Source organism: Mustela lutreola, chromosome 7 (assembly GCF_030435805.1).
Source record: "Mustela lutreola isolate mMusLut2 chromosome 7, mMusLut2.pri, whole genome shotgun sequence".
Lineage (NCBI taxonomy): Eukaryota > Metazoa > Chordata > Mammalia > Carnivora > Mustelidae > Mustela > Mustela lutreola.
Window position 1 is genome coordinate 135,293,714 of NC_081296.1, and position 15,488 is coordinate 135,309,201.

Below are 15,488 nucleotides of genomic sequence, written 5' to 3' on the forward strand. Positions count from 1 at the left end.
ACAATGCAAGGGTAGAGGAGACCTCAGGTGAACACAGGGTGGGCGTTAAGGGAGGCACCGATGGAGGAAGAGGGGAGAACTACAGGTGACCACCATCTACTAATTAGACGGGGCTGAAGGTGGGGGAGACGGGGTCAGAGGGCAAGCATTCCCTATGGGCTTGGGACCCAAAAGACCTAGAAGGCTGGCCTGATGGCTCTTGCCAGAGGGAAGAGAAGTAGAGACTGCTCGTGACACAGAGGGGCAGCCATGTCCCAGAGAGAGAAGTCCTTTGCTCGCCCTTTCCCTGCAAGCGGGCCTGTGGGTTCTGGGGGGAATCGCCCTGTCACCCACTCTTTCTGACTAGCATCGCCCAACAGGTGAGGTCTGAGCAGCCCAGACGGGGCAGAGGGCAGAGGGCCCACCGTCTGTGAACTTAACCTCTCAAAGCCTCGGGGTCCTCACCTGCAGATGGGGATAAGAACTTCTACTTGTCTTAGTTGCTGTGGTGATTCAGTGACATAATTCTGGTCAAGCATTTTGCACAACACTTGGGCATCTAGAGCTCCAGATGTGGCCAGAGTTATCAGCATTTTCTTAACTTTTCTGGTCTTTCCTCATGAGGACCTCATCGTTCAGCTCTCAGAACAAGTACCCAGGTCTTCTCACTCTGAGGGAGGATGTTCGGCAGTGGGGGTGGGGAGGGGCGATGGTCAGACAAACCTGTTGTCATCCCAGCCTGGGCACTTCTCTGGGCCTCAGTTTCTTCATCTGCAACAAGACCTCGATAATGAGAGTACCCCGCTTCCAAGACTAAGTGTGAAGAATTAAGTGACGGGATACAGGTGTCACTCTTACAATTGGGCCCATCTATAGCGAGCGCTCAATCCAGGTTAGCTCTCATTTCCTCTCATTTCCTCCAGGCCGTCATTCTGCTTAAGGCTCCATAATGCTCAGAGCCGCCCATACTTTTCCTTCCGAGCCCTCATCATAATTAATAAATACCTATTTCTTCTTGTTGTTTAATATTTGCCCCTCCACCCAAGTCTAAACTCCATCAGGGATCAACCAAGTGTTTCTCTTGATTGTGGCCGGATCCCCAGCACCTGGTACAGTGCCTGGATACAGTAGGTATTTAATAAGTATCTGTTGGATGAATAACTGCGTGTACAGATGATAGAATATTAGCGTTGGCGTGGATGATCACCAAGGTCCCTTCCAGCTCTAAGTCTCTGACTATTCTCCATTTTTTGACAGCTTTGGAAGAAAAGTATAAAATGAGCCCCAGAGAAGCTGTTTCACTGATCCCCGGGGAAGGCTCAGGATGGTAGCTGCTGACAGACTTCCAAACACTCAAGTTGTGCAGAGATTTACTCTGATTTTTTTTTAAACCTGAGGAGGGAGCCTGCTGAATTTCCAGCTTAGGATCATCCTCTTCTCCCATGGGGCTGCTGCACCCAGGGCCCTAAACACAGTTCTGCACTGGGGAGTGGGGACCCCAGCCAGGTGACAGGCCTTCCCATGTCAGTGGTGGACAGCCAGCCCTGAGCAACAAAGGCCAAATCTCATCAAGCAACAGGCAACCACAGCAGGGCCTGTCCTTACCTATCTGTCCTCCAAAGAGAGTGGCCTTCACAAGGACTGGCATGGAACACAGGAGGCTCTGAGGCTTCCCCCATGTGGCATGACTTCACCCGGCCACAGAAAGTACTTGCCTTGAATGCAGATTCCTGGGCCCCACCCCGGACCTAATGCAGATGTGCAGTGGGCCTGAGACCATGCATTTTGTAAGAGCTCCCCAGATGTTTCGATGCATACCAAAGTCTAAAAGATGCTATTCTAAATGAAAAGGAAACTGATCACAATAAGCCCTGCCCCCGCCGGGTCCTGGGTGTCAATGATCAATGACTTCTGCAATTGCCAACACCCTCTTTGTCCAGAGGCGGTTCTGAACCACTGGTTTGCAAGCCTGATGGAATCACCCAGGCGGCTTTAAAATACACTGATGCCAGTGTCTTACCCCTAAATATTCTGATGTAATTCATATGAGGTGCAACACAGGTTTGGGATTTCATATGGTGATTCCAATATGCAGTAAAGTTTGAGAATACTGCTCTAACTCAAGCCTCACCCCCAGCTCACCATGCAGGCTCCAAGCACCACGAGCACCACAGCCTCTGCCCAACGAGACACTTGGCCTGAGCTGCCACGGGCCGAGAAAGGAAGGAACAGTTGGGGGGGTCACACAGCAAGGCCCCGGATACTTCTGGGGCACATGATCTGGTCAGAGCATCTATCCTGAAAGCCCCACGTGTTTATCGCAGTTATAGGGGACTTGCTGAGCAGCACTGTGTCCTCAGTGTGTGAGAGACAACAGAGCACAGCTGTAAAGGTTCCCAGAATCCTCTTTACCAACGGGACCTCAGCTTTTATCTCAGCACCATTCACCAACTCTGCAACCTTCCACACATTCATCGCTCCAACCCTCACTTTCCTCATCTGTAAAATGGGAATAACATTCCCTGGCACTTCATCTACGCTGCCTCACAATGTACGCCCGAGGCGCTTAATGCAGCTGCTGTTGCCTAGTAATGGCTCAGTCCGCTGGAACCACCAACAAAGTATCAAATGGACCAGTTTGTTGCTATCAGATGCTTCACTCCTTTTTCTTCTTTCTTTTTTTTTTTTTTCTCTTCACGGGAGCTTGGACCCTTGGTAGCCATTCTGCCGACCTCAGATACTTTCTGCTCCTCTGGGCCCCCCCTCTTGAATTTTCCACTTAACTTGTCTGAGACTCAGTTTCCTTCTCTCCGAAGTGGGGGCATAAAAGCACTAACCCCACATTTATCGAAAAAACTGGTGCGCTAGCTGCCCTGCACAGAGTGCTGGCAAGAGCCCCCTGCACGAGGCAGGAGGCAGCTCAAGAAAGCGAAGAGGCCGGAGTATGTGAGACAGAATCCTTTCTCCTCCTTGAACTGAGACTTGGCAAAGAGTGCTCTCTATCTGCTCAGGCAGCCTGTGGGTAGAAAAGACGCCTCCTGAAGGCTCATGGGGAGATGGGAATTCCAAATTTGGAGCCAGGGGGAGAGGCAGCCCCGGCTCCCCTCAGCCCCCTGGGGCAATGCTGCAGAATGCTGACTCCAGCTTGGGGCCCCTCTTACCAGCTCCCCATCCTCCTCACTCCATTTAGCTCTAGCAATCCAATTCCCTTTCCTCCACCCGGAAATCGATGTTTAATTAACACATTATTGGAAAAATAAACACAGTCTTCAATGGGACCGCAATGAAGCTACTTGCAGCTCAGCTTGGGGGCCTCGGACCCTCCCCTCAGTCAGAAAAATGCTCTTCCCTTCCTTCCCTCTCGACCAAGAGAAAGTTCTTCCTTTCTCCGTGGAGTCCTCCAGCCTGCAGAATCCATGTTCTTCCCTCCGTGTAGTTCCCTCCTTGGCTCTAGACAGCGAGACCTTCCCATCGCTTCTTACCCTTGACCTGATGACGTGGACACAGAGAGGAGAGGCGGGACTCGGTGTCAGCACACCTATCATTATTCCACGTCACCTTCTTCTGGATGCCCCTAGCCTCCACCTGTGAAGCTGTGGATAAGCACACCTGCCCCCAACCCCTGTGCTCCAGACCAGAACCAGCACTCCTCCAGTGCGGGGTCTGCAGCTGTCTGCCCAGGCTGACTAGGTTGGTGACCCCCACGTGCCCCATCAAGCCTCCACCTCAAGAGCTGATCTGAAGCCCTCCCCCTTCCTCGTCCCCATTTTAGATGCTCTAACTGCTGCCCCCAGCACGAATCCTAGAGTCAGACTCAAGGTCTCTTACTTCTCACTGTCCAAGCTTAGGCAAGCTTTTTAACCCCAGCGGTCTCCTTGTCAGACAAATGAGAATGCCACCTATCTAAAGGAAATGTGACAGAACACCATGCTTTGCTAACAGCAGGTGCTAGATGACAGTCCATCCCCCAGACTTTCCCACTGAGGTCCAGACCCTACTGCAGGGGACCATGGGGAGTGAAGGCTCATCAAGGATCAGGGCCATGGAATAAAGCAAGAGGTCAATACACTACAGGTTCTCTGACTTCGGCCAACTTGTCACCATCCCAAACAACCTAAACTCCTTTTTCTGACAAGGTTCCTGAAGCAAGGAGGAAGGTAACAGACACCACAGGGAACATAGCTTCCAAGTGCCATCAAAAAGGCAATCAGCAAGCAGTGCCATTGCAAGGCCAGCACTGGCCTCTCCCTAAGCCCAAAGTGCCTCTGACTGGCAGCAACATCTTTAGCATGTCCCGGACTTGGGGATCAGACTCCCCGGGAAGTGGGTCAGTGCTCAGAATCAGGTTCCCTGACTTGGGGAACAAGAGGACAGGCCCATAGAAGTGGTGTGACACAGCAGTTAAGACCAAAGGCTTCAGAGCCAGGCCCACTGAGTCTGAATCCTGACCTAGCATTCCTACCTGCAGGACCTTGGACATATTATTTAACCTCTTTAGGCTTGGCAGTGGGGGATGGGGAGTGTAATACAGAAATGATAATAGCACCTACCTCATAGGATAGATAATGTGTGTCAGGGGCTTAGCATAGTATCTGGTACACAGTGAGACTTAAATGTTGGCTAGTGGTAGTGTAGTAAGACTCTTAAAGTTAATAGTAAGGGTGATGTTGATAGTAAAACTAGTCAAAAGATTCAGGTCTTCAACCTTTAAAAATGGGGACAAGTTGAAGTATCTCTGGGGAAAGGTTCTACTCCCAGTCACTTCCTCCCTAAAACTGGATTTCCCTCTCTTGTATTCCCCTTTCCTCTCTCTACCCATTAACAGAAAGTGGGTGATGCCATCTCAAAGAAAGATGACTATATGTTTTATCATCTAAACCAGGACACTTTTGAGAGTTAATAATTACACCAGGACAAAGGCCTAGATGGAAACTGTCTCTGCAAAGCAGGGCATCTGGTCACCCCATCTCAAGGTCGCACAGAAACAGCTTCACACCCTGTCTCAAGGTCCAGGCACAAGGTAACTCTTCCCTGGCTCTCAGAATCCACTTTACTCTGGCCTCCGTTCCCCCACTGCATGGACCCCCTCAACACACACACACACACACACACACACACACACACACACACACAGATAAACATACGCACAATTGGCTAGCATATCTAACCCCTATCTAATTCAAGGTCAAGGTCAACCCTAGGGGTGGAGCAGAAGGCCTTGATAAGGGCCCTTTACCCACATTTCATGCTATCATGCTCCCCAGCTAGCCTCTGGACACAGAAATGAAATACACGGAGGCTAATATCTGAACCCATGTCTCCCTTTCTTAAAAAACAAAGGCTAAGCCAGTCTAGGTGAAGCACACAAGTTCCCAGGTCATCAGGATCCAGAGACCAGCTGCTTGGACTTCTGAATGGAGCCCCTGCTGCCTCTAAGAGTAGTCTTAATGGACAGGGCTACATGGGCTTGAAAACCTCAAGTATGCAACTGCGGTATCTTCCTCCAGCCCATTCAGAGGTTGACCTTGACCAGCACTCAGTGACTCCAGTGACCTTGGAGTAAAGGCCACCAGTCTTTCTCCAGTATCTGTCTACTCTGCAAAAGTCAAATCTACTCCCTTTTAAGGCACACCTACCCCACCCACCTCACCAAGACCCACTCCTCTGATGGCAGAAGGAGGAGAAATAAGAGGGGTGCTCAGGCAGCCACCAGAACAATACCCTTTGAAAAGGGCACACATCCCACAAGGCAGCATGAGGGTGTGGAGAGGGCACTACCCAGGCAGCCAGGAAACCTGGATTCCAGTTTTGTCTCTGGATCAGATCTTGCCTATGGCTTTGGACAAGCCACTTAATTTCTCTACACCTCAGTTTTCTCATCTGCATTTGAGGGCACTAAATGAGATGATGGCTCATCTACCTTTTATCTCCAACAGTGTAACATCGGGATCATGAACTTGGGCTCTAGAAAAGGACAAATCTGTGTTCAGATGCTTGATTTGCAAGTTTACTAATTTACTTTGGGTAAGTCTAAGCCTCAATCTCCTCTTCTGTTCAAGGCAGATAATAAGAATACACTACAGTGTGCTGTTTGGAGAATTAAATGAGACAATGAATGTTTACTAAAAAAAAAAAAAAATCTTGGGGCACCAGGGTGGCTCAGTGGGTTAAAGCCTCTGCCTTTAGCTCAGTTCACGATCCCAGGGTCCTGGGATCGAGCCCCACATCAGGCTCTCTGCTCAGCAGGGAGCCTGCTTCCTCCTCTCTCTGCCTGCTCTCTGCCCACTTGTGATCTCTGTCTGTCAAATAAATAAATAAAATCTTTAAAAAAAAAAAAAAACTTGGTGCAGAACTTGGTAAAAAAAAATAAAATCCTCAAAAATGGAAGCTATATCACTACTATTACTAATACCACCGTAATGATAATGACTAATATTACAGGGATTGTGAAGGAGGCAGAGTTCCTCTGAGTCAGCCATGGAGACCTTTCTCAGTCAGAAAGTTTCACACTTTCCAACCCCTCCAGTACATCTGGGACTTACAGGGAGGGATAAGACAGCCAGAGGCAAAGTTCAACTTCCCCAGACGACAAGTCCAAGGTGTTAGAGAAGAAAAGAGAACCCCAACATCAAACCCACATGGTTCTTTCCTTCAATCAACAAATATTTGCTGAGCACCAACTATGTGGCTGGAAGTGTCCTAGACACTGGGAACACTGCAATGACCAAAAACAAAGTCCCCGAGCTCCGGGAGCCTGCATTCTGGAGAAGACAAGAACATCTTCACACTTCAATATATAATATAGTATCAGGTAGGGATTGGAATTAAAGGCAGGATAGCAGGCTGGAAAGTGGCCAGCAGCGGGGTCAGAGGGCTACTTAAGAAATCCAGTCCGGATAGTCCTCTCTGAGCAGGTATCATTTGCACAGGAACCTTCAGGAAGATGCTGGGAGCAGGTCCCACACAGAGCCCCTGCAGGAGCCCAGTTCTGCCACCTGTGGCTGGCCCAGCAGCAGGGCCTCACTTAGTCCACGGCAGAGTCAGCCGGGCTAGACCTCAAGGATCAGAGCCGGCTCAGCCATTTCCCCCTGCAGGTGCGTGTTTGGGGGAGACCAGGTCTGATCACAGTGGGTGGACTGTCCTACCAAGCAGGTGTATTTGTAGGGGGCAAGCTTTGGAAGGGACTCTTCTACTTCTGCAAGTCCCCCATCCACACACCAGGGTCATGTAAGGAGAAGGAATCGGGAATCCCAAGAATATTCTCTTCTCGGTGTTTGGCACAAAAATTTGCCCCTGAGGCATCCAACTCCCTATTTCTCCCCTTTCTCTGGCAATGACGTAACCCTTTCTCCCTAACTCCTCAAGGTCAGCCCTGGGAAGGGAGGGGGACGTCAGAAACAGAGGACAATCAGCATTTTGCTCTGAGGATTTTTTTTTCTTTCAGGCAAAATGTTTGCCAATTTCATTTATAACTGCATAAAGAGGGACACACCTTTAGCCAAAGGAGACGGAAAATGGCGTCTAGTAGTTAAGGCAGCTGAGCCCTGAGCACTGGAGCACTAGGGCTCGGCTGTTTTCCCGGCCCAGGGCGATCTCAGCTCCTGGAGGGGCTGTAGCCTCCACCAAGGCCCAGCTGCCCAAGGGTGGCCAGGGCCAGGAGGGCAGGGCCCTGCTCCCAGCTCTGCCTGGGGCTCCGGAGGTAGCAGGGGAAACCCTCAATTTCGCCCACCTCTCCCCCTTCAGTCTGCACCCGCCCACCAGTCATCCACGAGCACCCCCGCCCACAGCCTGGCTTAGGGACGTGGGGACCTCACAGCAATGCTTCCGCTGGAGACCCGAGTGGTTTCTCCCCCTCCACCCTCTTCCTAGCTACCCTGAACACTCCATTGCCCTCTGTCTCAACACCCCCGCTTTTTGCCCTCCCCTCCCCAAGGGGAATTCAGCTTCCCATCCCCGGCACCCCCGCACCTCCCCAGAGCCCCGCACCTCTCCAGAGCCCCGCGCACGGCCACAGCCAACAATCACACTCCGGCGGCACAAACAGGCAAGCAGCCTCCTGCGTGACCCGCACACATGGTGTTGACACTCCCATGTGGTCCAACTGGAGGTACACCGGTGTTTGACAGAACACAAACACCCCTCCAGCCCCCTCCCAAAAGGCAACACAAAGGCCACCAAGAATTTCAAGACCAGACAACACTGGACATCAGAGCGAGAGCCGGGTAGGACAAAGACATCAGTCCATCGTCGCAAGGATCAATGACAACTCTGGGACATTCTGCAGTGCCCTCTGGCTTGACACAGCCCACTGAGCAGAGCTGTGTGTGCTGGTGTGTGTGAGAGAGCATACATATGTGTGGGGGTGGGGGTGGTGTCTGTCTCTACTGTCCAGGCAGCAAATTCCCCCCAAGAGGTAACCCAGTCCAGACTCTGCTTTCCCTGTAACCTTCCTCCAATGTGCCGCAAATGCATATTACACGGATGGTTAAATTGGATCATTATCACTGGGTGCTTATTTGGCAAAAAAAAAAAAAAAAAAAAAAAATCATTAATGTCATCTACCCCCACTCCAATCCCCTTCTCAAGAAGTCCCCTCCCCCAAAGACTCTCCAACATGCTAATCCCATGAACTGCGACACACCACAGCTTTCGGGAAAGAATAATGGCGAGGAGAAAGGAGACAGCGGTGTGGGGAGAAGACGCGGATAGCGTTACTGCATTGCCCGTATGAAGATGGGTGGAAAGGAGCCATGGTGGAGGTAGGGGCGGGGAGAGCCACGGAGGGGAATGAAACCAAACGAAATCAAGTCCTTGGTCGCCTGTGTCCGTGCGAGAGTGTGTGTGTGCAAGAGCGTGTGCAAGTACGTGTGTAGATGTGCCGACTTAGCCCTCCTATCAGAAGGCTGCATCCGTGTGGTATGTAGGAAAGGCCATCGCACCACTGTTGTGTTGCAAAAAAAAAAAAAAAAAAAGAAAGAAAAGAAAGAAAGAAAAGAAAAAAGAGCCGCAGAGCCATCAGAATCAGAATTTTCTCATGGAGATGGAAAGAGCTAGGGGAAAGGGGGAGGGGGCCACAGGGTCGGGGAGAGCAGTGTGTGGCAACAGAAGGCAAGAGCATGGTGGAACTGGGGGAGGATTGACGGGGGGAATTGGTGATGGGGTGGAAAACACCGCACGAGCACCTGAGACACAAACACACACAATACCCAAGCGCCAAGCCCACTGCTCCACCGCTCTTCTAAGACTGACAACCCGTCCCCCATCTCCCGCTGCCTCCCTGTGCCCCCAAAGCTAGTGCGGGTGGATTTCTCTATCTCAGTTTTGCAGCAGTGGGCTAATTACAACCAAGCCCCCTTACCAAATTAACCCCTCCCCTCCCGCTCTTTTCTCTCTAAAAGGCCAATTGAAGAATAATGTGTTTTTAGAGATAATGGATTTTTTTTTTTTCCCAAGGAGCGAGAGAAAGGGGGATGCAGGACAGAAATTCTGCAAACCGGTGACTTCCGACCTCACCTCCGTCTCCCCTTATGTCCCCATTTGCTATAGCATCGCATCTACCATTTCCCAACCGTCCCCTTGTCCCCCACCACCCAAAAGAAAAGACCTTCCTACCATGCACATCGACACACACACCAACCGCCACCCAATCTCAGTAGCCGATCTCAAAACCCCAAGCATCAATTCACCTCGATACATTCTTTCCCTTATATAAGCAGCAAATCATCAACATATTCAGTAGAAACGCAGCATTAAAAAGAAATTAACCAAAAAAAAAGAGGCCAGACCCCCATCAAACCCCCAATAATTAATAACAGGAAGCTACCAGAGAAGCAAAGAGATCGTTGTCTCTCAAAATCTAGAATCCCTTTGATTTCTGGCCCCCTCATCTTAAGAAGCAATTTTTTAAATCATTATTTCACTAGAAAGGGCCGGAAAGCTCCAGAAAAGGGCATTCGCACAGTCCGGTTGTTTAAAAAAAAAAATTAACCCAGCCCTGTTGCTCACTTTAATAGCGAACTTCCAGCGTCCAGCCTTTTCCCCCTCTTCCAGAAGGAAGACTGGCTCGCAGGATGAACCCCAGGCTGCAGAAAACGGGCCAAGAGTCCTTGCTCTCGACTCCCCAACCAAAAAAATAAAAAATAAATAAAAAATTTAAAAAAATCAAACAATAGGAATATCTCTGCACAACCAGCACCCATCTGAAATATCGTTTGCCCCAATATCACATAGGCAGATTAAGCTAGAAGATTAAAAAAAAAAAAAAAAAAAAAAAAAACCAGCCTTGCTATGTCTCTCTCCCCTCTCTCCCTCCGCCACGTACCCAGTAGCCCTTAGGTAAACTTGCCCATCATAACCAGCGGGACCATTTTAACTGGAAAGGCGACGCAGAAGCCCTTGAACGATGAAGGAGGCTCTGCCCCACAAAAGCAAATTCATAAAGGGCTAGCTCTTCGGGTTCGCCAGACCTAACCTCCAGGTGCCCCCAGATAGACTATCCCGGGGAACAGAGTCACCCAGTGCGCTGGGAGTTCAAATTTCCATTGGAACCTTCATCACAAAGGCAAACGGTCATCTGACCCCTGAAACGACACTGTCCTCCAGGTGTGACAAGGAGTGCCCCTCTTACTCCCAGGGCCAACCACAGGACCCAGGGCAGAGAAAGAATTAAGAATGTTGTGGAGGATTGGACCGGTAAAAGAAAACTATCTCCCCAAGCGGGAATGACCGGAGGAAGCGGGGAGAGGACAGCTCCTAACCTCCCGCTTCTCCTAGGTGGTCTGTGTCTTGCTCTATCCTAGCCTAGTTGTTCAATGATCTCTGACCTTTGCATTTAAAAAAAAAAAAAATTTTTTTAAGTAATAATCAGGGGAAATGATCTATCTTATTTGGAGCCCAATAAGAGTTAGCAAAAATATAATTTCCTCACTGCATGGTGCTATTTCTACATCCAGACCAAAAGAGAAGGCATTTAATGGAAGAAATTTATTATTATTTTTTTTAACAAGTAATCACAGGGTAAGTCACCTGCAAAGCAGCCGAGCCCATAGGTTGGTATTACATCACTGGCCTAGGAAGGGATGGGGGTGGGGGGGGAGGACAGATTATTTTTCCCTTGTCATCAGGATGATGTTTCTAAAGCAGTTAAGTTTCATGGTTAAAAAAGAGAGAGGGAAAGAGCCAAAACTCTGGGTATAACACAATGCCTTGAAGAAAAAAAAATACATCGAACCAGCCTTTAAGGTCACTGAGAGCTTGTAAAACCCACAGTGCTTACACAGAGTGGAAGTTTTCAGGCAAGCCTGCTACTAAATCATTAATATAAACAAATGGAAGGCAGAGAAGGAAGATTTCCTTGTAACAGATCCAAAGAGGAGCGCACACACGCGCGCGCGCGCACGCACACACACACACACACACAAACACTCCCTTTTCACCTTCTCTGATTATGCCCACCTTCACAACAAGATAGCAGGAGTCCAACCTGAATCTTCAGACTCAAGAACCACCTCCTCGCACCCCTTCTAATAAAAAAAAAAAAAAAAAAAAACTCACACACACACACACACACACACCTCAATTCCTCAACAGCTAGGGAAATCCCTGTTTCAATTCAATTTTGTCTTATGATCCTCAAAGTGTCTCTTTTCCTTCTCATTTGAACCAGTCCTTTCCCCAGGAAAAAAAAAAAAAAATATATATATATATATATAATTATATATATATATATATATATATATATATATATATATATAATTAGAGGGAAAGTAGCTACAAAATGTCAAAAAACTATCTGCCCAAATGAAGTGATGGGCATACATCATTTCAGACTAATAATCCAAACAAATAGGAGAAAGACTTAAAAAACAAAAAAAAAAAAAAATTACATCCTCTGACTTTTCCAACATCTGGAACGTGGAGACTCAACTTCCAGGAGCAACTGAAGGAAAAGAAAGGCAGTTGAAAAGCCATTCCCATGGTCAGCCGAGGCTCTCGGATCCAGCATCCAAAAAAAAATCTAGGTTGGTCGCTCCCAACTGAAAACTTCTACCCTCTCAGGAGCAACCTCTTCCCAGAATGAACAAGAACCTTGAGTTGTTTCACACCCTGCCTGCCTGCCTTTCCCCCAAAACCTTACCTTTCCAGTTGAACAGAAGACTTGGGATCTGTTTGTTTGTTTGATGTTTAGTCAACTGACTTTGCTGGGTATGTTTCCTCTTTGGGAAGGTTCAAATTCCAGAATCTTTCTCTCTCCTTTTCCTTTTCTCTCTCTCTGGGAGGGAGTGGCGGGGAAGAAGGGAGGGGGGGTGTCGGAGGTGTGAAAAGCAGGTCCGCGGTGGCTGGAGAGAGGCTGGCGGCTCCGAGAGACGGGAGGACACGCTCGCCTCTCCCTCTCGGGGAGTTGCATGCAAGAGGCGATGTGTAGGGCTGAGCTCGGAGCCTGAGACTGCCGGGGAGCCCAGGAATTTCACGCACTCCAGAGCCGGCCCCTCCCTCTCCCACACAGACCCCGGCATTTAAAGAGACAGCCAGGCTGCCTGGCTCAGGGCTTCACCTCTTCCCTGACTGTTTTGCAAACAGCTGTGAAGATATCGTCAGGGAGGAAAACTGGTGCAGCCCCCTGTGACTAAGAGGCAGTGTCGGGAGCTCAGTCCTCTTCCGACCCCAGCCTGAGGAAGGTTCTTTACCAGAACCGGAGCGGGCACTGAAATAAAGACAAGATTCTCATTTTATAGCTTCAGCAGACTAAGCCACATGCTGAAGATCCATGTGTCTCACGGCAGCCAGGAAGTGGAGAGGAGCCTGACCTAGAAGTGTGCCTCAGTTTCTCTAAGTAGCCACTTCTTGTGAAATCAGGGCAATCCTTGAGCATCTGGTAGAGGCTAGGGCTGTAACTAGGGCACAAAGTCATTCCTTCAACCAGCATTTTAAACACTTGCTTAGGATGAGGCCCAGTGCATAGGACAAGGGCTGGGGACAGGAAAATGAACGTTGACAAACTGGGCTTCCCATCCAAGGACAGTTAGCTACAAAGGCAGGTGGAGGCATCGCCAACCCTATCCACAGGGGCTTCGAGCTAAGAGAGACAGAGGCAGGGTTCTAGTGCTGTGCTGGGTCGGGGCGTGGCTCCATTCTGTGGCTCGCACCCTGAGCTCAGGGCCTACGTATTTCCATTGCACCCCTAAACCCTTGCAAATTCATTGCCCATTTTCCTGAACCGGTCCATGTCTGTGGAAACATTTCCCCATTCGAGCCTAAACAAGAGATGACAGTCGGTGGCACCAAACACAAGGTTTTGTTCAGCATCAGGCCCTGGTGCCTCACCAGGGAAATAAGCCCCACCCCCTTTCTTCTCCAACCTCCCCTTCCTAAGGGCTCCATGGCACATCCTTCCTCTGGCCAGTGCCAATGGCAGGAATATCCCTGAACAACTGTTGAGCACGTACCCATGTACTCACAGGGGTCAGCTCCTTCGGTCCACGGACACGGGTGCTCTTTGACCGTGGTCTGTCTTACAGTTGAGGAAAGCAAAGCTTTAGGGAGGCTATCCAAGGCTACACAGCCAGAAATAACCAGAATAAACTTGAACTCTGACTCCAGAGCCTGCCTGCTCAGCCACAGTGCTCCCTCACCTCCCTTCTATGGAGGGTAGTTCTTAAGTTTCTGCTCGTTCCTGGATATTCTTCTAGCCATCGCAGCACTGACCCAACCCAGGAAACTTGGATACCACGTGCCCCAAGCATTGTGCTAACCGGAAACAAGATGAGTAAGACAAGTTCCTGACCCCCAAGGAGCCCACGCTGTATTGGTGGAAGACAAAGTATGTTCCTATAAAGCAAAGGAGCAACAATTGTAAAGCAACGTAAGGGAAGCTGTACGGGACTGTCAAGAAGTAAGTGATGAATTCTGATTTGAAAATGGGGGATATTAAGGTAAGCGTAGTGGGCTAAATTGGCATGTGGGCTGGACTTGAACACACACGTGCAAACCAACATTCCTCGCCGCCTTTCCAGTCTGTTTTACCTTTTAGATCATCGTCTTATTTTTTTATGTTTCTTTGGGTCCCCCATCTTCAAACACCACTATGGTACTCGGCACCCAATAGGAATATAAACACATACTTTGGTGGATTAATGTCATGCATAACACATCACCTTCTGCCAGTTTATGCCAGACCTGAACAGCCCTTGCCAGCTGATGGGTATCTTCTTTACCCGGCCTTTCTTGAAGTCCATGTACATTATTTGTTCTCAGAATGCAGAAGGGAAATTCAAAGAACCCAGTGCATGGGGTGGGGCAAGCTGTCTGGAGCTCCAGGGGGAAGAAGCATTTAAAGAAACTACCAAAGAGCGCCTGGGTGGCTCGGTGGGTTGAGCTGCTGCCTTTGGCTCGGGTCATGATCTCGGGGTCCTGGGATTGAGTCCCGCATCAGGCTCTCTGCTCGGCGGGGAGCCTTGCTTCCTCCTCTCTCTCTCTGCCTGCCTACTTGTGATCTCTCTCTCTGCCTACTTGTCATCTCTCTCTGTCAAATAAATAAATAAAATATTAAAAAAAAAAGAAACTACCATGATCCAGGAGGATGTTGGGAACAACTCACTGCACCCTCATTTTGGGAAGCAGCAGGAAGAGACTTAAGGGACCCACGGGGAAGTGAGGGCACAAGCCCAAAGGAATAGCCTGATGGCTCATGGCCCTGAGATGTCCCATCAGACTCCTTCCACAAACACCAGCCTCAGAAAGTCATCCTCTAGAGAAGTCTACTGCACATCTACAGGACAACGAGAGGTTAGGACACGTACCTGGATTCCAATCCCAACTTAGCCACCTACGTTCCATAGGAACTTAAATAGTTTTCTTTTCCCTCTCCCAGTCTTATCATCTTCCCCTACAAAACTGACAGAACACCTGTACTTAGCTTCATAGAACTGCTGTGAGAATTAATGATAAAATAACTCCCAGAACACCCACCCCACAGAAGAGCCAAACAAGTATCTGCTATTTCGACCCAAAGGTCTGCCTTTGCCCCTGCATGGGATTATTAACTTTGGACTGCCCCCTATAGTTAGCATTCTCTTATTTCATCATTTCACTTTTAATATGTTAACTTTGAATATCACTGTAGTTACTCTCATTTACTTGCTTTTAGCCCTTTGCTTTCTAACCTTGTGTACTTTGAATATATTTGTTAGTATCATTTCATTTCATTTAGTAGTTTCTTGGGTTTAAGTGTTATTTACCTTTCAATTACTCTGGTGTACTCTTTTAGTCTGCCTTTTATCATGAAATCTCTAGGCTCATTTTGTTCATTCCTCCACAGCATTTTAGCTGCCTACACTTGGCTCATTTTCAGTGATCCAGCATCCCCCCGTTAGCTCCAGATTTATGAGGACGGATATGTACAAAAGAGCAGAGAAAGACAACATCAAAGACAATAAGCCTTGCAGACATGTAATACAACCATAAGCATAAAACAATATCAAGTGTTTGCCTAAATGACGGTGCCATGTCAG

The 15,488-nt window shown here is 48.9% G+C and overlaps 1 protein-coding gene across 36 annotated transcripts in view; it reads right to left on the minus strand.

Annotated features, from left to right (window-relative positions):
• The window catches only part of NRXN3 (neurexin 3), a 1,566,681-nt gene extending 1,554,272 nt beyond the window's left edge, over positions 1-12,409 (minus strand). For 34 of the 36 annotated variants that reach the window (XR_009355806.1, XR_009355805.1, XR_009355804.1 and 31 more), the window contains exon 1: positions 12,116-12,409. The gene's annotated coding sequence lies outside the window, so the exon portion shown is untranslated. Of the gene's footprint in view, positions 1-9,984; positions 10,053-10,300; positions 10,364-12,115 lie in introns of those variants that run through there. The other 2 variants (XM_059182643.1, XM_059182642.1) reach the window with 2 other exon arrangements.
• Between the last annotated feature and the right edge of the window lie 3,079 nt (positions 12,410-15,488).